Consider the following 21833-nt stretch of genomic DNA (forward strand, 5'->3'; position numbering starts at 1 on the left):
TATCACATGCTGTGTGTTTGAGCCTTCCAGCTGACTGATTCATAGTGTCTCTACCCCATCATTGTGAGAAACAATGAACAATTATTTCTTAATTCCAGTTCTTAGTGCTTATCATAATTTGATATGCTTCTATCACTGCTACAAACACCACTGTCTCTTTCCCATGTTGGAAAATCCTCCCTAGTCATCTCAGTACTTGACATGTAGTTCTATAGCACATGCTTCTCCAGGCTTATTTTTTGGCAACTATCATATTTTGGCTTTTGAGTACTACTGAGCATTAACCAAAAATGTTCAGCAATCTACCTACTGTAACGTGTGACAGTCCTTTTCCCAAGCTAGCAAGAGTTAGTTCAGAGCACAATGCATGAATTGCCTTCTGTAGTGGAGCACTTCTTAGAAAGATTGCATGCTCCTTACATGTGAGGACCATGACCAAAGAGCAAAACAAAAACAGAAAACACCAAGCAGAACCTAAACCAGGGGACAATCCACTGAAGTTTATTTTTCCAGCTTCTTCATTACTTTTAATTACTCTGTCTTTGTAGTTCCCAGTTCCAGCTGGGAACAGAAGTGGGTATCCAAAACAATACTGGCATAAAAGACTGCTGGCATGATCAGCATAACTCATTTTTGTTTCAGAACCAACTTCTACTGGCAGAACTTAAATGTTTGTCTGATATTTACCTGGTTGTAGTAAGGCACATATTAGCCTGCCTAATTCAGACTTTTGCACACTTCCTCAGTCTTTGACTGTTTACCTTACAGATATTAAATATCATACATTTCCAGTTATCTGATAAAAAATAAATACTATTGAGAAAAAAAAAGTCAACTTCCTATTAAAACCTTAATAACACTAAGTAGATCCTACAAACCTGAATTCTTTATGTTTCTCTTACAATCTTGTGTGTTTTCACCACACCTTTCAATCAGCTGAGGAAGTTCTTCAGAGAAGGAACATTTACTTCAATCTGTGTGCAGCTACATATCTAACTAAAATAAAAGTCAAAGATGGTAAGGCACGTTCATAGGGATTAGCATCTGAAATCACATTACATTATGTTCAACTTATGCTTGAATACTGGATCATGTAGTGTCACTGCACAGCAGTTAATACTGCAATAATGTGTGGCTATTAGAAAGAGTTCGTAACTCCACTGAACACATATCTCCAATGCTGGACAACACCTTTTTTGAGGCAAATAATATCAAGCCAATATCTTGACTTAAAATGTACTATTACTATTCCTTTTCCCATTTTTACTTTTGCCTAAAGAACATCAGTGATATGCCTTGAAAGCATAATACCCAAATAAAATGTTTTAAAACTTGCATTTTGTAGATCTCAAGGCATCCAACTCAATACGCGCTGAAGGACAATGCAGTTGGGGGGTGGGGAAAGTGAATTACACCTATCTTGTAAAACCTTGGTTGAATTTTATTAAAGAGGAGAAAAAAAATGCTCCAAAGCTCCTAGCTGTTTTATCTGGCTGAGTTAAAAACTTGTGAATATAGTCGTTTTAAATGGAAGTACTGACGTTGTTACTAAGGCAGCACGAATGTCACAGCTGTAATCATAGCCCACTTGTGTCACCGTCCAGGCTTAAGCATATATGCATGCACAGAGAGACAGAGAACTGCTGTCAGTTATATCTTTATTACTTCCACAGTGACTGATGCTTTGCAGCCCAAACATACACACCCAGTGCCAAGCTTGATGTTTTTTTTTTCCTCTTTTAACAGCCCAAATGCACATCCCTAGCCACTAGTTGGATTTTCTGTTATTGCCTCATGCTTGCAGTGCTTGATATATGAGCTCTAGGCAGCTGAGCTCTCCTCTCTGAGAAGCATCAAATGAACAGCACTCTGGAAACACTAAGAGGTGCCCAGTATCCCATCTGACTCCGATTACACTTAAAATATAAAGAGCGAATCTTGCCAGTACTTACTGCTGCATCTGTAAGTACTGACTACTATGAATAATAGTCCCACAGAAATCTACCCAGCATAGATGCACTGCCATCACTTGTTACACTAAATCACTGCATTATTAAGTAGTATTGGGGTAAAGATTACACAAGCAGATATTTAGCAGGTACCATATCTAGGAATATTAGCTTCCAACTTAACAAAACAATTTGCCTGCCAGTACCATGTGAGCAATTTTCTCTTCTTTGTAGCAGTGTAAACAACTTCCGAACCTTGGAAAGGGAAACAAACAGCTGTGTACAATACATTTAATAACAGGCCATTAAAAAAATTTCTGTTCAAATAGTCAGAATTGCAGCAGCAAGCCTCGAGCTAATAGCTTTTATGGATCCATTAGCTTGAGTAGGTTTTGAGTTTCTGAACTGGAATAACAGATTTGCATGTACTGTCTGAAATCCCTGCCTTGCAAAGTGCGTATGCTAATTTTGAAAGATGAAGCTACTAATGGAATACCTGAGTGTGCCGGAACGGTGTGGTCTGCGGACTGCAATGCTTTTTAATTTCTCCTCTAATTTATTAATATGCCATATTTCAAAATGCAGTGGCTTTTTCGATCATCTCATTTAGTGTCAGAGATGCTTAGTACAAGCAGTTCTAAGATGTTAATTATTGGACCATTGATGCATCCGTATTTCAGCAAGTAGTCAAATCACACAATTCAATTTCATTTTAACGTTAATGTCCAATTCATGCACAATGTTTTCATACTATTTTCAAAGCTACTAATATTTGGTCAGCCACAGCGTGCTGGTTGGTAATGGCAAGCTTTATAAAACTACATTTCCAGAAGTAATTAAATTAATTTTGCCTTACTGCACACACTGCTGTAGCATTATTTTTTTTGTCCCCCAAATGCAAAAAATGCACAGTGACTGAGTCTACCTCTAATGAAATACAGCTCGCTGCTGGGAGTTTCTTGCAATTCAAATCTGTCATGGGCCAGATGCTACTACTAATACTCATGATGTGTATTTTAGCCAATGACCAGTGCTGCTGAATTTTATGGATATGCTCTTAATGTGGAGAGCTTCTCCTTAGGAATAAGGGCATACGATGTAAAAGGAGACACTCACACCAAGCAATTTAACATGTAAATTAGATGGCAGACTAGCTTATTTCCCATCTAAGTAGGAAAAAGAAAAGATGCTTTTCTGGAGACCAATTCAGACCATCAAACGAGGCTAACCCCTAAAGGAGCTTGTATCTCACCACTGATTACAGGGAAAATCTGTGAACAAAAGCCAAACTAACTGCTTGTGTTGGCTGTTTAAGGTAGTATGCAACCAAAATTCATCCAACAGAAATATACATACATAGATATATATTTTTAAAGAAAACAATTTTACCTGAGCCCATTAGAGAGCTAAGCCACGTATAAAGGGCTGCTTTGACTGTCTTATTCCAACTGGGTGCTTGAAATTTCAACTGCAGCCTGTCCTTGCTCTTTGTAGGTGTAGAACCAAATAGCCCATTAAAATAACTTCCTCCCATGCTTATCAATGATAGTAGCAGCATAATCATTTGTCAGTCTGAAACCTCTCCTCTTACAGAAAAAAGAAAAAAAAAAAGTGTCAGAGAGGGTAGGACCTCACGTAGCTATGAGTCCCGCACTGAGATGAACTCTGTTTTTTCAGATGAAAGGAAAGTCAAGAGAAGAGTTTTTTTCTGGGATACAGATAGGATCCACTCCTAGCTACTAGCTTTGGGGGGGGACTTTCCTAGAGGAAAACAACCTAGCATAGTTTTGTCAGTACAAAGGAATATTTCCCATGCTCCATATACATGCACTTCAGAAAAGAAGCAGCCTTTAAAACTACAGAGCTATGTGTATAAATAACTAGGGAGAAAAACAAGACAAAAAAACTGAGATAAACACAAGTAAATTGCTAGATAATCTTTCCTGTAGATTGCACTTTAGCTAAATTACCTGTACTGATCTTAATTATCCAAATGGCTCCATTAAACAAATGAGATGTCTGAGAACCACGCAGGAATACGCATTCTGATTTTTCTTCCCAACCTGGTTTGATTAATATGCTACAAAGCTAATTAATCTTAAGAGGAAACAGAAGAGTTGTGCTTCATACTGCACAGGTTACCAGTTATTGAACTACTAAAACACCCCAAAGAACTTCTAAAATCTAAAGGGTACTTTCTCTATTCATATGTTCTCTGTTTAACATTACATTTTAGGACTGTTTAACTATTGCTGACCTTTCCCTTATAAACAACTATTGATAGCGTAAGTTTGAACATTGAAAAATTAGGCCAGAGAAGTTGTGCACACAGACTGGCAAAGTTCTACCTCTAGGAAAACTTTTAATGTTGTCTTTAAGTACTGACTTCAAACTACAGTAATAAGGTTATAGGACTGCGATTTTCTAAGCAGCAAAATTTCATCGTGATTTTTTTTAACCCACTGAGTGAAAACATACCTAATTTTGGAGGTGATATAATCCCCGAAGGTAACACTTAGTATTTGTTTGCAAGCCTCTGTCTGCTGACCAGAAAACTACTGAATCCTATGATATATAAACAGACAACAACATATGCTCCAGAAGGCAGGGAAATATCTTCTATATTCTCCTGCATATTAGTTGAGCAGACAGCTGGAATGTGAAACGACAGGGAACAGTATAACTGAAAAGACTTTAGAAAAGAGTAGAAAATCACTTAATAAGTTTTAAGGAATATCCTTAGGAATGCCTGCAAAGCCCTACCCCACACTGCCTTGCAGTTCCATAAGAAGCTTAAGCTGCGAAGTGCACTTTATCAAAGCAAAGGTTCAAGTGCAACTTTATTACAAACCATGAGCACCTAAACACTGCAGAGGTGTTTAACAGGAAGAAACTCTTTTAGGTGAGCTAAAAGGCAAATGAGATCTGATAGCTATGAAGTGGATGTGCTATATTCCATATCACCAAAATCTTCAAGATTTTCTGAGATTACAGTCAAAAGATATGCAGTCTGTAATATACTGTTAGTATAAGCCATAGAAGTTGGCTTTACTCTTCTTTTCTAAAATGAAAATTTGACTTTGTGAGATTGACAGAAGAAAACAACCTTTTAAACCATACGTGATGAGTAAAAAATAAGTACGCAAAAATAATCTGATGGTGTATGTAAATATAAACAGTTACAAAGGAAAGCATACACACTAAGATGGAAAGATGTTCTGACAGAACCATGGTGTTGGTGGTCTGAGAGCATTTTTTAGCGAAAAAGCAACTTACTCTACAGACACGATGCAGAAAACTGAAGTGAAGGTTTTGGGGGCGAATTCTAGAAGAGATGAGAGTAAAATATTTGAATGGTTATGTCACTGGAGAATCTGGATTTGCCTTTGCATTTTAGTACAGAATGTTTTGAGGGAGGGAGTGTTTCACAAGGTACATTCATACCAACACCATTCTTCCAAGGAAATACCCTCCTGTAACTTTTACATGATGATGCTTGGTCTGCTTCCACAGCTGGAGCAGATCACATTATATGGTTTTGTAATCTTATTAAGTTGTATGTTAGGACACAAGGCTCTGACAACTCCATCATGTAGAAAGGGATTTCGCATTGCTGGAGTGCTACAGTTTTTATCAAAGCCTCTCTCTCTGGCAGCAGGACAACAAAGGATGACACTAGAATGATGAACTAATAGCTTACTACAGGATTTCAGTTGCCAAGTTCCCATGAATTTTGAATTTACTAAGAAATCAACCAGCATGGAAAACAAATGATCCAAAATATATATGTACTTATTATGACCATCATTACGTCTGTTACATATAATAATATTTATATAAATTTGTATCATTATTCTGCTATTAAAAAAATTACTTGATAGCTCTCTAAAGTAATGAAATGTATGGATTAATTAGAGCTGTGAAAATACACATGTTGCAATCTTAATTTAGAAAGCCCAGGAAGTTCCTCAAGGACTTTTTAACACTAAACAAATGAGTGACATGCCAATCCAGAGGGCTAAGAATTTAGAAAGTCTGTGTTCCCAAAAGGAGTATTTTTCCAAAAAGAAAAGTCATGATTTTTCCTGAAAGATGCATTGAGCTGGATTGCATTTGAAATGCTGAAAGAAATAAAGCAGAACAAGAAAAGATATCATCAAGGTGTTTCAGCTACTGATGAAATTTATACACATATCTTTGGCTAGAAGCCAAAGACAGAATGACACATTCAAAAGCTTAGATATAATTTGGCATATTTCTCTGGGAGGGATGTTTTAACTGTCAGTGGAACATAGACAATAAAGATAAAAACAGCAGATGGGATGAGAACATTGGTTTACTAATCCAAGTAAAACCTCTTATATGAGAGGAAAGTCAGAAATAACCTTAGTAAAAATGATATTGTGTAATCGCAATAAAAAGTCCTTACAATATAGAACGTGCCCTTGTCTTTTAGTATCTAGAGTAGATTTCTCTCTTTATTCTCCATTTCTCTCTCTAACCTACGCTAGCCTGTTTTAGAAATAATAAAGCAATTTAATGTCTTTGAGTAAATTTAAAAAAAAAAAAGGTTGGAATAAAATTTTCTCTCTTTTAGAGTTTTGCATGGCTGCAGTAATGTACTATCAATCTTACAGGTTAAAAAAAAAATCTCTTCTGTAAAACACACCTTCAATATTACCAAAATTACTTCCGAAGTTTATCAACCAGATTTGTGCACATGTGTGCATGTGTTCACACGCTCATTGTCAAGAATAAGGATTTGCTTTTTTTTTTTTTGTCCTTCTTAATTGTTACTAGTTTCCTTTTCCTGGTGGTAAGAAAAAGCTGTCGAACTAACAAAGAACACAAGCTGAAAATATTAAACCAGGAGATCTGTATGTTTCATAAGCCTTTGATAATTTTCTCTTTAGAACAATATTTATACTTCTACATTTTGGTTACTTTATCTTTTCAATTATGATTACACAATGTTCCGGCAGGCAGAGCAAAGAAGAAAGAAGAAACAGTAAAAGAGTAAGAGGAATGAAAAGAGCAGAATACTAGAAAAAAAAGTCAAAAAGTGAACCAGCACTGAAAGAGGTTTAAAAGCAGCCATGGCTGATATTACTGGAAATCTCAAAATCATCCACATTACATTGACAAAGATGAAAACAGAAGCAACACTGTGCCTGCCGTGTGTAAAGAAGGCCAGGATCTGCTATTGTACCTAAAAGCAGAGTGCCTCAGCCAACACAAATGCTTTGAGGTACAAAATTAAATGTGACATGACTGAGTGTATGCTGGGAAGCAACACAGAAGGAGGAGGAGGAGAAAGAAATGTTTGCATTAAGACCCGTGTGGGACATAACTGGGCAGAGGAGGAGTCTAAGGAGGAAAGTAAGGTTGTAAAGCAGGCTGGACGTAGAAGAGAGAAAGATGAGGACAAATGAATATGAGGTAAAGAGAGATGAGAGTTAAAAAGGGGAAGGGAATTCACAGTGTAAGAGGTGGGTTTAAAAATATCCCAAGCACTTCAGTGGAACAGCTGGGAATAATGGGGATGATGGAGAAGAAGGGGAGAGCACACATGAGACGGGAAGGAGGTTAGTCATGGCTGAAGCTCTGAGACCAGAAACACATACCAAAATTTTACTGAAGAACTTAGCCCTTTAATGAACATCGTTGTATCAACAGAAGCCCTGAGTCAGGCTCAGCCACCAGGAATCTCTTGAGTTAACTTGTGTTGTTCTGAAAGAAGACATAAGGACACCGGTGAAACCTTCCCCTTTCCACCACATGCTACCTCGGCAGTTCAGGATGTTGCTAACAGTGACAGTGGTGCTGTGCTGCAGACAAGGCGTGTGCGAGCAGGGCCACGTCTGGAGGAACTGAGAGCAACTGTGATGAATGGGGGAGACCCGAGTCTGACAGATGTTTGCAAGCTGAAGAAGAGATGGTGACATCTGCTGAGTAGGAGAAAATAATTGAAGCCTTGTGTTGAGCAATTAAAATTGCACTCTTCTGTGCACTGAAGGGCCAGTTTTCCATCATATGACCGTACAATCATGCTGAGTTAGGGGCTTTAAGAGACATCATGTGACAGCTCAAAACAAAACTATTATTTTCAAGGTCTTACAACTCTATTGTTTTGGAGTTGGTCACTGGCTTTTGACCTTTTAAGACAAGCAATAAGTAATGAACGAACAGATGAAGGAATGTCCTTTCATTCTGATCCCTGTCAGATAGAAAGGGAGGAACATCCTAGGAGCAAAAAATATCTCAAGTTGATGTCATAGAGGAACAGACTAGGGAGATGAGCTGAAGAAAGTGAAATTAGCAATAGGAGCTAAACTGCAGTTAGCACCTTACAACCACCAAAACTTCAACTTTGTCATAATCAGTAGTTTCCACTCCAGGCCAACAGGAGAAAAATGGCACCTAACAGAGGTGAAATACATAGTTTTGAGAACATCTTTTGAAAACAATATGACTTGACCTATGCAGCAGCACAAAAATTAATTTGCTGTGTTGTAAAAGACTACACTTTGCTAGCCCAGTCTGCTGGCCAGAATTACGTGCAAGAATTCCCACTGCCAGGGAAGAAGAGCAGGGAGCAAATCTGACTGTAGTAGGGAATTTATAATACACGCCTTGTTCTGAAACCTTCTCAGAAAAGAAGGCAGTATCAGCCAGTAATGGAGGTGTCATATGCCCAGAAATCTTTTGTTTGTTTATTAAAAAGTAATAAAAGGTACCTGGTTACAAAAAAAAAAAAGTTTGTGCTGGGTGGTCAATACAGTAACACTGACCCCTTTGCCATTGCATTAAGCTGTGCTGTTCATCACTCGCATCCAGGTGACACAATGACATAAAAAGTACATTTGTGTGCTAATGACATATGTTAATCTGCCAGACAGAAAACAGCACAACCTCTTTACGTGTTTAGTACATAAGTATTTGACAGAAAAGCAACGCAAATTGCTCTCTCTTCAAAAAATTTGTTTCAAAATTTTGCATTCGGTTCACAGAGGCTACCCCACACAGCTCATGCACTGTTTGAACTAATCCAGTTTGGATTTATGAGTTCCCCAGCAATAAGAAATGTCTTGAAAAAGGTGGAACCTACTGTGGATCTATTTTAAGAACTGTCCTACCAGAACAAATTGATTTTAATAAAGCATCAAAAAGTAAGTCAAGGGTAAAATTGGCCCTTATCAGGGTACGTGTTACTATTTACTATTACTTATCAGGCTACATGTTACTATTGCTCTGTAGTAAGGCCACCCTACAACAGATGATGAGCACAGGCATGTGCATTTACAACTCTCTGAAGCACAAACATGAAGTGGCTTGAACAGCCATCTGCTATCCTGCAGCTATTAATTCACTAGATGTCAGCAATTCAACTAGTCTCTCTCTGATCTTGGCATATGAGAAACACTTTGAAGAGGAAGGTGTAAATCACCACGTTACAGCACACCCAGCTAGCGCAATACTTCATCTCCTTCTCCATGTTACTTCGGACACCATAAAGCAAGCTACCCAACCCTCTTAGGGAGACAGTGTCAGTGCCAGGAAAACATACCTTGGAAAAGGGAAGAGATTGAGACTTGAGAAAGAAGGGTGTTGGGATGGAGTAAAAAAAACAAAATTTAAAAAGACAAAAAAAGTTATTTTCCAATATTGATCCTTGCTGGATTTTTACAAAGAAATTTACATAACAGATTGCTTCCATGAAAGCAGTTTTCCCAGTGCTTTCAACTAATGTTAGCATTTTTTCAACACATATGAAAACTTTTTTTGATGGATTGCAGGTAATTACTGAGCTATGTCTTGAAATATCAGTGGACTTAAGATAAACTGAAGGTGTTAAGAGATGAATTTGTGGGGTGTTGGGGCAGACAGATAAGCGACCCTGAGTGCGCTGAGATGTGTGCAATCCCTCTCCCTGCCCCCCCCCCCCCCCCCCCCAACTAACTTCACAAATAACCATAACAGGTATTACAGAAGGTAGATAGAAAGAAGAAAAACATTGTAACCTGAAAACACCAGTGCTATAGGGCTATGAAACATTCTTATAGCACCAAATTCTGTTCAATGTAAATCTGCAAGCTGGAGACAATTCAGCGGACTGCAAGGCAGCTGAAATAGCATTACTGCTCTGTATTTCTCAGACAATTAAGATGATTGTAGATAAAAACTTGTTTCACCAACTTAGGATAGTACCTGTGAACCGACCGGTTTGTTTCACCCAGCATCTCTCTTGGTTTGTACCTTTCTCTCTCAGTCTCTCCTGGTAATAATATTTTGGATAACTGTATGGTATATCACCAAACTTTTATCACTATGATAGTTAGAAAATGTAGCTCTTCTCTTTTCACAATAAGGCTGATACCTTTTTTTCCTACCTGTCATTAAAGGCAGCTGTAGAAAACCAAAGCAAATCAAACTTTCGCATCTAACTTTGCAGTTACATATAAGATATACTAAAGCAGATAACTAGAAATAAGAGAGACTCTTGCAAGGTAAATCACTCAAAATGCAGGGCTATTATTTTACCCTTAGAGAACCAAATTCTGCTTAAATTAAATCTGGTAAAAAAATAAAATAAACCAAAAACAAACAAAAAAAAACCCACTAGCCCACCACCACCAAAAACACCTGCGGAATAATGGAACTTAATTTCCTACTTATTGGTAATTACTGAAAATAAGTAAATTACATTTTTAGAGTGGTTAACAGGAAATACCTGGTTTGCTTCAATAGAGCTGGATCAGTTTAAAAAAAAAAAAAGCTAAAAACAAAAACAGATCGAGATATATGTAATAAGGCTTCTGAGAAAGTAATGCAAGAAAACTTACATTGGATACAAAAAGGGGATACACGGAGGAACTGGAGCTATTGTTTTAGAAGAAAATAGAAGATGAAGCCTTTAACTTTCCAGAGGGCTGAAAATGAGTAAGATAGCTACTGTGTAAGAGGGGGAGGGGGGAAGTAAACCTAGGAGAATGGAAAGGTGAATCACAGCTGCAGACAGGAGACAGAATTCATTTCAATTCATACAAGTCAGAGATGAGTGAAAGTTTTTCTCTTCGCTTACAGCTATGATTTTTCAGGCTTCTTGTAGATGAAAGGTGCAACTTCTAGCTGTGTAGTAGGATGACTGGACAACGCCAGAAGAAAAGTGTTGCAGAACACAGCAGTTCTGCAAGTCTGAGACCCTTGCACCCCAATGGATCTGTGGAGAATATGGGCAGTGGGAAAAGCAGCAGATAGCGTTGCGTTATGAATGCTTGCTGATAGAACTGAATTAAACAAATTCAGATGGGTTGAGAGTACCTTAAAAAAAACAAACTACAAAAGTAATTCACCCCTCCCTGTTTGTCTAAACAGTCTTCTCTTCCCTCTGTCATTCTTAAGAGGCTAATTTCCTCAAAAATACCCCTTTTCAATCTTCTCTCTCACATTAAGCCCACTAGAAAGTGATTTGCAAATTACGCTTATGCAAAGCTCTTTTGATCCCACACTGACGTAGACTGGAGAAAAAGTTGTCTTCATGATAGATCTTCTTTGTATTACTGAAATGTCTCTTAACTACACCTGGACTTCTGCTCCAGCTTGTTATGGATTCTCACATAAGCCAAACAATTCACCTGCAGACAACCCTTTTTCAAAATTAATGGGAATAAGAGAGAAGCTAGCCTGCCTGCCTTATATGTTCATTGAACATTGATCTTTAACCTGCAACAAGCTAAACCTATCAGAGCTCCTGCAATTTGTTTGCAGCAATCGCTGAGAGAATGAAGGGTCAATGCATTACAACTTCAAGCCTTGGCTGCTCCAAGCCCTGTCGTAAGATGGATGGTATCGAACCTACACCTCAGATACAGAATCAAGCAGTTTCCCAGTAGCTTCCTTGTAAAGAATTATCATTTCAGACAATTGCACATTTGCTCCAAGGAAATCAATAAGTATTTTACCAAACACCCTTTCATTGTAGACACATCGAAACTAGGGGATGCTTTTGACAGAGCTGTACTTCAGTCTTTTGTTAATTACACACTAAATACCAATGTCACGGAAAGCCACTTCTAGAGCTGCTAAAATACATATATATATATACACATATACGTACACATGTAAGGAGTGCACTAAATAAAGGAATTCATATATGTATACAGCAATTATAGTTCTCTATTATGTATTACCCATATATTCCATGATCTCATTTTTCTTCTCTATATTATGGTATCCTGCCATATCTGATGAGGTTATATTCTCACCTTTAGTTGAAAAGAGGGAATGTTACAACCTTTGTGTTGTCTACAAAGATGAAAGACACACCAGGTATAAATGTACTCCCAATACAAATAAAATCGATACCTGACTCTGACCCCAACTGTATAGGATAGACATGCTAGAAATGGAATGAAAAACATGTATTTTTGAAGAATGCATCTCAAAGAAATCCCAGTCTTGGTTCATTACATGACTAGGAGTTTCCAAATATTACACTGCAACATCAAATCAATTTGGCAAACCCCTGTTTGTAAATAAAAAAAGGGGTTTACTAAGATTTCCTTTATGTTTTTCTTGATCATTTAAACCATAGGTGTTTGAACTATGGGCTCTCCTGCACTCACTTCAAAGTATCAAAATAACAGCATCAAACTCCATAATAGAAAATAAACTGAAATCCCCAAATAAAAGAAAACACAATTTCTATCCTCCTGTCAAAATAGGTGAAATCTTCACCAAGCAGATACAAACTCAAACTCAACAAATGTTGTGCTTTGTGCAGTTTTTGCTGCAAAGCAAGGTAATGAGTTTATGGACACAAACCTTCAATAACTAGTGATACAAAGTGCAATATATTTTCATCTAATTTCTCAATCCTGTATGTTGTTTTTCATTTTTTGTTGTTGTTGTTTTGTGTATATTTTTCCTACTCTTTGTAATTCTCACATGGCCTTTTGATTAATTTCTGTAATGGAAATTACAGCAGTATGCTACTGCCAGCTGAATACTGTACTTCCATACTTCTTTATTATTATTTTCTTCATAAGGATCCTATCAACTGAAAGAACATGATCCATGAATTCTGGAGCTGCTCATGTTTCACTTGTTGCTTTATTCCCTAGTATCCCAGAAGCTAAGCACCTAAATGTTTCTGTACTTATTTATATTTATATTTTATAATTCATTTTAAAGATACTTATAGTGTCTCACTTTGTATAACTGCATTTTTTTTCCAGGAAGCAACTCATCTTAAACGGCACAATTACACTGAGCTTCTTGTTGTTTAACTCTATATTAAAAGACAAAAATATCAATCTCATTTTACGAGGTTCTTTAAAATAACAAGAATCTGATGAGAACTCTTAAGCCCTGAGAATCTCCATGCCCTGTGCTCTCAAAATGTCAGCTCTGCACAAACTAGGAGTCAGGAATTTACAGGGCTCATTTACTCAAAATCTCTGACCTCCCTTTGTAAGGTGACATTTTCACATATAAAGAGGATGCAGGTTATCATCGGTATTATCCTTGTGTGGGTCCCTTGTGAGTGGTGAACTCCTCTATTCTGATGTATGTTTTGGACGACTTCTCAAGCATCATTTTTAGAAGAAGTACATCAGTGGTAGTGGAGAGGTGTTCAACGCTTCAGGTTCTGCCAGGGAGAAAGAAAGAAAAGACTTCCAGTTCTGCACACACAGAAAAGCAAATCTTTCATTTGACTGAGGCTGAGAGCAAGCCAGCCAGTTCAAGGGACACAAGATGTTTACAAAATGACACTGAGGAAGCTCCTCTTCATCATATTAATGTATGAAGAGAATAGGTGAACAGACATTTTACCATAAATGTTTGCTCCTCCTTTCTCCTACTTCCCCCCCCATCCAGTTGTCTCCCAGTTCCTTCCCAGTGATATTTTTCTACAAGAAATTTATCCAAGATGGCGGAAGAGGGGTTAGTCTGGTGAAAGCTGTTCATTTAGGATCCCTCCACTGCTGAAGGAGAATAAGTGCCTTCATTGACCACTTTCCCTTGTATAGAGAAGGAGAAAAAAAAAAAAAACACATATCATTATCTTAGGGCAGATGCAGAACATTTTTAGGATGCTGAAGTCAGTGAAGTGAGTCTAGGCAGTAATGCAATAATCCCTTTCCTCAGATTTCTGCTCCTATATCCTATATCTTAACTACATTAAGCAAGTTCAGAAGACAGAATTCATTATTTTCAAAGAATCGGTGCTGCCTCGCTGTGAGACTTCAAGACTTCCAGCAAATTATGGACGTGCATACGGGGCACATAAAGTTGCACTGCTGTAAAGGTGAAATTTATTGCTGTGAGCTTGCCTGCATTGTGTAACTGGATCACGTAGAGACACATTAAACCTGGGGTGTAAAAGAAGTACGTAAGTCATACTTACAGGTAAGAGTCAATCAACTCTAAAGAAATGCCAGAACATGAATTACAGTTGACCAGAAATTGTGAGGTAAGCCTCTTTCGACCACAGCCATTAACGATGTGTAAAAGGCCTGCTGAAGAAATCAATCCATAATTGCAGCATTTATCAAGTTCATATAGATTTGTGTTGTTCCTATCTAATTTGGATGGTATTACCAAGGAGATGCCCACAAGTGGGATATCAAAACAGCACCTGGGAGGCTATTTCCTCATTTTGTTTTATCCTTTTGGTATTCTATTGAGGAAAAAGATCTGATGATAACTTCAAAGGACAGCCAGATTCTTTGAAAATAGGTTGTTATTGATCATAGCTCCACAGACGTGCATGTTATAATGCTGTGTAAGGCTTTCTGTATATGAATCTTCTATATGGCTTTTCCTCATAAATTTAATTCTTTGTGCCTACGACTTATCACTTTTTCTAACCACACACAAAAAAAATAATCTAAAAGATAAGCAGGAAATAACATTTGGAATATCCAATGGAGGTCATTTAACCTTTTGCTTTTATCTTGAGGGGCCGGGCCTATATTTGCTAATGGGAGGGGGAAGAGGGGGAAAAACACACACACAACAAAAAAACAGCTAAAAAATGAAATCAAAAAACTGAATTTCAGTTTCCAAGGGGCAGCCTCAGATCAAATTTTTCAAACAGCAATATGCATTTAAAAAAAAATCCCATAAAGATACATTTTAATGCCAACGATGCTTTCATAGTCAAATTTTAGAGCAGTCATCCTGCATGAGGAATATTGGCAGTAAGAATTCTCTTACTGCAGAAATCCACAAAATGAAAAGCAAACTGTGACCCAAACACTGCTTTACTGCACAACACTGACATTTTTTTCATAGAGCATAAAAGATAAAATGAAAAGGAAATTAATTTTCTGTAGACTCCTCCTTCATCTCACCAGCTCACTCTCAGCTCCCTTTCCCTTCTTTCTATTCTGAATATTTTGAGAGATCAGAAACAGAGCCCCAGACAAAAGGAGCAAAAACACTGCAATAGTGTAATAGGAAGTAAAATAGGATGCAGAGTTGTAGAAAACTTAGAGAATAATATGAGTAAAAGATGTGAAATTTTGGGTTTTGAAGCAAATGTACAAAAATATAAACATATGTATTTGAATACATGTATTTACATGTATGATTCTGGGTCTGAGTTCTGCTACATGTGACAATACCTCAGAGGCATAGTTTTAAAAATGAATACGTAATTTTGACATTAACTTCTACTGCACTTGCAAGGAACTTAAAGATTTTTTGGAAGACTTTGGGAATTAAGAGGTCATTTAACCATGGGTTGGTTTAGAGTGACAGCTAGCTGTGCACCCAATCAAGGGAGCAAGTAGCAGCTTGAAAATAAACCAAAGAGTTGCTACGCAACTGTGTATGCAACGCAGAGTTCAACTCTAGAACACAAGATAGTTCACATACTATCTGAACTGTAGGTTCAATACGCAGTGGGACAAATATATTGGAAAAAGTCATCAAGGGTTCTCAGGTGCATACTGCCAAAGGCTGGGCAAGCATACAAGGGAAAGATCACTGACTGATCACCATACTCTTTTCTTCTTCCCCTAGCATCTGTTCTTGACTCCTACTAGAAACAGGGTGCTGGAACAGAAGGTCTTTCTGATATTCATTTTAATATATTCCTTTTAATATTCAGGAATGTTAACTGAATGCTGAAGTAAGAGTTGTTTTATTTGAGAAAACATTAATGTGACTTAATGAGAAGAGCCTTTTTTCTTTAATGGTTTTAGACTGATTTTAAGCACTACAAAACTGAAAGCCTGTGTTTCTCTTCCAGTTCCAAACTGAAAAAGAAAATACTGAGAACTCATAGAGGTAGAATTAGTTTGTCTGTGTGCAATACACATATTTTAATATCGTCAATATCTAAAGTTACAGATGTGCATTCAGATTAATCTAGTTACTTATATTTAAGAAGGTTTCAACTAATTTTCTCCAAAACACCTCCTTTTAGCAATGATAAAAAAAAACCTTCTAGTTGTTGCAGGATTTCATCTTTCTGTATCTCTTTACCCGCTCCTGTAATTTGAAAATAGTTAGATACATTTTATCAGATTTCATTTTTCAAGTTGATGACTATAAATAAATAAAAAACAAAGAACTCAAATTACATTCAAAAAAATCATTCATTCCAGTGCTCTTTTCATCCCTGTCCCTACCTGCATGAATAAAATATTTGGAAAAGGGAGAAAATTCAGACAGATGTGCATCACCAACAGCCCTATATTCCTTCCTCCAAACATACTGAACCTTTCTGCCATCTTAAATATGTACCTTCTAGTAAAAAAAAAAGAGATGCTTTTCTAAAATGGAAAACAGACCAGACACAGCAATTTAAAGAGTCTGAGGAGGATAATGTAGTGACCAGTGAATCAAGCAACAGACACCAGACACCCCTCCATATCACGATTATGCAAATGAAGATTGATAGAAGGAGCGAGCACAAGCCCACAAAGAAACATGCATAAACATATGTTGTTATGCATAATGTATACAAGTGTCCCTTGTACACCTCCACAGCTGCCACCTCTTTTATCATTCTTAAGAAGTAACACTTTACAAGAGGAAAGTGTAACCCTGGCAAAAAATCAAGAGCAGAAGAACTAGGCAATATTTATATCCTATTTCACCTCCCACCCCCCAACATCAATGATGTTGAAGTTGTGTGGCACATATGTACACAGACATGGGGATTTCAGCTAATGGTCTGTATCCCACAGGGCTTGTTAAGACTATTTCTCTTGTTCTTGTTATACTCAAGTAGTCATTTGGTATTTTTTTTCCCTGTTTGGAGTTTAAAAGCTCTCCTTAGCCAAATAGCTCTTTACAGATGCTGCTCTGCCATGTAATTATAACATCCCACAAAAGGCTGCTCTTCTAGAAATGTCAAATTAGCTGCATTTGAAATACTACTTTTCCACACTCTCAAGCAAAAACCTAGAAGTAACTAGTTAAAGGAGAACCATTAAACCTCATGTGGGGTGCACTGCTGAAGGTAATCATTATTTCATTAGTCCAAAGGCAATTCAATTGATAAACAGTCTGAAACTAAACATTAAGAATAAATTCATCATTTAAGTGATATGGCAAATGCCATGTGATATGAAAGTACAACTGTGGCAGATGTTTAAGAAGTTGTGTCTTCTTTTTAGATAACATTAAACTGCTTTGGATGGACAGGGACAGATCTGAGGTATGCATGTACCCAACTGTCTATGTATAAGTACATACTTCTTTAGGTATAGATAAAAAAGTGAACCATATATGTTGCAAATGGATGCATATGAAAAGTTTGATTTTGTTTTGAATACACCCAGAAAAATGAAATAGAAAAGAAAGGATTGTTGTGCTTTATCAGATCACTTCGCCCAGCTCCTCCTGTGAGATTTTCTTTTGCTAGTCTGCCTTTGTATGGAAGTACATTTCTTCCCCCTTTCCCCCACGAGAAATTGTCCTCACTGGGGACAATTGGAACAGTAGCTGCATGGTATCTCCTAAAAAAAATGAGTGATCTGTCACACTAGAAAATGAATCATTGTGTTAATCAATTGAATGAGGGGAAGAAAAAAAAAAAAAGAAAGATGATATAATTAGAGTCATAGCATGGTGGAGGCTGGAAGGGAGGTCATCCAGTCTGGAGGTCATGCCAAGGCTGGTTGAGCCCTCTGCTCAGACAGGATCAACTAGTTAGTATCCTAGGACCATGCCCAGACAACTCTATACTATCTACAGTAGAGACCCAGATTATGCTTTTTGTGAAGTGGCTTGCTTCTGTTCTCCTTCTGTGAATCATCAAATTCAGCATGTTATGTTTTTTGTTTGTTTGTTTTTCTTCTGCTTTGTTTTAATGCAGTGGGATAGAGTTTGATGTAAATGACTAGTTTATGACTGAAAGTAGGCCCAGAACAACTATTTTTATTTCTTTTATTCAACCATATCAGAATAGAATAAATACATTCCTAGCTATCTTCACAACCTCCCAGACCCCAGTGAAATGCACAACTGCTGTAAACATCATCTCTTGTATTCACGGTGGCTGTTTGTATATGTTTCCTCCCCTATTTCTTTAAATGTTCTTTTTTCTTTTTTTTTTTTCTTATTGTCTTAAATTCAGGGTTCATGGAAATAAAGATATCACAGAAGGAAAGCTTAAAATGCTGTTTGTTTTAAAATAGGGGCTCTAGAGCCTTCCCATCCTTTCAGAGTCATTTTCTGAAGGATCCAGAGCCCTACTCTTAGGGGAGCATCCTCTCCCTTTCCCCTGTGTTTTCTTGTCTATTGAGGCAAAAGCTAGGCAAAATACTGATACGTTATGGGTACAAGAAAGTCACAGTTAAAGCTACAAGAACCAGAATTACAAAAAGGCTGTTATGCTATTAGAATTACAGAATCATCTAAGGTTGGAAAAGATCTTCTAGATCATCAAGTCCAACCATCACCTAACAGTACCAAGTCCACTGCTAAAACATGTCCTTAGTGCAGAGTAAAACTAAAAACAATGAACATTTTCAGCCTTTTTATACTTTAATTGCTTATTAATACCCTAAGTGATATGGTTATCTTCCTTGAATATTAATACTGGTCCTAAATGGAAATACAAAGTCAAGGTAAGCATGACATTTACTCAACTATTATCTGTTCCTAGTGATCTTCCATTCACTTTTTCTAACTCAGTAGCCAAGATATGGTATTCTGGCAGCAAGGCAAAGCTTCTATGGAAACATAGGTTTCACATTCTGAATTATTTGGTCACTATAACTTCGTTACCATTCCACTTTTTGTGCATTTACATTCCATAATATCCAGTGGGCTGATTTTATAAAGTATAACTCTGCCTGGACTGCAGAAAAAGTCCGACACCAAAGGCTATCACCACCCAATAGTTTGCATGCTCTTCTGTGCTAACAGAAATAGATTATTCTCCTCAGTCTGAGCAGAGCTAATACAAAGCTATGTTTCTGCCAGACCACTGATGGGCATAGCACAAGCTGAATTCAGATGAGCTGGCTGGGTGCTTCGAGCACCAGAGCATTATAAAAGGTGTGTTATGTTCTGGATCTGAGAATAGACTAAGACACATTTATTTTGGGGTTTCATTCTCTGAGATCTTAGTAACAAGCCAACCGTACAGGCAAAGCCATCACTGTAAACTGCTGCTCATAGCTCTGCATGGGGCAGGCCTCCCATCAGGCCTCACCTAGGGCTGGGACAGCACAGCCCTGCAAAGCTGAAGGCTGGGCTGCTGCTTTAGGGACTACAAGCCAGGGACATCCCCTTCCAGCTCAAGGACAAACCCTGGGTGCTTTCTGTGGGGGATTTCCCCAGCCCCAAAGCAGGGACTGGATCAGGCTGCCAGCCCACGCCACCATGCCCTGGTGGAGTCCGCGAGGCACAGGGTGGACCCCAGTGACCTACCCCAGACAGACATTCGTTTTCACTTAAAAGCCTTCTCCCCCCAGCCACAGTTTCCTCCAGATACAAAAATAAGTATGCTAAGCTATGTACAAACAGCCCAAGTGCAGGCAGTAGCATTAAGTGCTAGACATCTCTGACAAGGCCTCCAGTGGTGAGACCTGGTTAACGTCAGGGTGAGAAACGCATCCCAGCTAACGACGTCTGAGGAGCGATCATCCATGCCCCGACAGAGCAGCAGTGCTGCAGGGGCTTGTGCTGCGGCTACTGCTCTGACAGGGCTACAGATCCAGCTGGGGAGAGATTGCCTGAACTTGGTCTTTAAGCCCTGCTCAGGTGTCTTTTTAGTTTTCCCTGTATATATATTTGTATAGGTGGATATACGCATACATACATATCTATGTATGCCTGCATACATGCATATATATTGTTTACACAGACGCAAGCATTTCTTCCAGTCTGAAATTTGGAAATCAGCAATTACTGCTTTCCATGCTGAATGCTACCACCCTACCTAGCCCTTCTTCACAGGCCTGGGCTGAGCTGACAGATATCTCCCTGCCTGGCTGGCAGCTTGCCGGGCTGCAAAGTCACTGCCTTTCCTCCCCTGCACTGGGGCATGAGAAGAAATGTGGAAACAGTAACCATAATCTGGAGGAGAAAAGGAGGGCTCTCTCAAACGGAAACAAAAATCAGTAAACCACCACGTAAACACACAAGTATGAACTGAATTGAAAATACAAAAGTTTGCAACAACCTTTCAAAAATGCAGTGAAGGCGATTACTAGTATATCTTATAATAACATTGAGGCCTTTACAGAAATAAAGTAAAGCAACAAACAAACCTTGCAAGGCAATAGAGGGTGTTGCAGACAGTGCAAACTTTATGTAAGATGGAGCTGAACTTTTTCTATTTAATTCATCCTATCTATCTCAGACCAAAGTCAGCATTTTTTGCCTCGCATGTTTACATTTCAAACACACCATTGGTTTATCACTCATAGAACTGAGCTCTTTGTACTTGGCATATAGCAAGGGACACTGGTGCATCTTCTTTTGTGTGTGTCCTTCTGAAAAATTTAATTATTAATTGCCAGTTGTAAATAATGTGATGAAATGTCCCCAGAATAACCGTACTCTCTTTCATTTCTGGAAGGATGCATAAGAGTCCTCTTCGTAAGAGTTTGATCACTTCTAGTTTCATTTACCTCAGACACTTCCCTGGAAAATAACACCGTCGCTGAAAAAACACCTGCTCTTGCTCTACAGGAAAACCAATCCCAATCAAGATGACATATGCAAGGAATACTGTCCATGAGATTTCTGAATTAATCAGTTCTTATGTTGCAGTTCAGTTTAATGTGAATTTCTCTGGCTGTGTGCTAACTCAGAAATCTCTTTATCAAACAACTGCACTCATTAACCGCACATTATAAAACAGTGTTGGTGGCAAACTAAGCCTTGACAGCTATCATACCCACTCCTACTCAGTGCCCTGTTCCAGTAAGAGTTTGGCAGAGACTGTGGATTAAGAGCAAATCCTCCAAATGGCAGAAGTCCAACATTTGTGTCTCCCTTCAACAATACAGTAAATTTCAGGACTTGTATTAAAAATAAAATGCTGCTGGCATTAAACAGAGCTTGTCACTCTCCAGAGAGATGCTTGGTTTGTCAGCAGATCTCATTCCTGATGAGAGCATCAGGCCTGCAGGAAACAGCCTTTCTCTGCTTGAAACTGAACCATGCAGAAGCTTTAGGACAGGATCAAAATCCTTACATCACGCCCATTCTGCTTGCATTTTAAAGCACATCTCCTAAGGCAACGCTAAGATAATTATTTACATTATACTCTAAGTCAAGTTAGCAAATAGGCATATTCCTTTCACTGATGTTCTTTTAAAGACAAACAATCAAAAGAAATATGAATTCTACATTTTCAGAAGACAGCAAATATTTCTGATAAAATATTTGCTGTCTTCTGAAATTTAG

General features: G+C 38.0%; 1 long non-coding RNA gene across 16 annotated transcripts in view; it reads right to left on the reverse strand.

Annotated features, from left to right (window-relative positions):
- Window positions 1-21833, reverse strand: part of LOC308197272 — a 247706-nt gene that overhangs the window by 86492 nt on the left and 139381 nt on the right. For all 16 annotated transcript variants that reach the window (XR_013952705.1, XR_013952706.1, XR_013952707.1 and 13 more), the window contains one exon: window positions 13414-13599. This is a non-coding gene — a long non-coding RNA (uncharacterized lncRNA). The remainder of the gene's footprint in view (window positions 1-13413; window positions 13600-21833) is intronic.

Source organism: Anser brachyrhynchus, assembly GCF_964034855.1.
Source record: "Anser brachyrhynchus genome assembly, chromosome: 1".
NCBI classification, from domain to species: Eukaryota; Metazoa; Chordata; class Aves; order Anseriformes; family Anatidae; genus Anser; species Anser brachyrhynchus.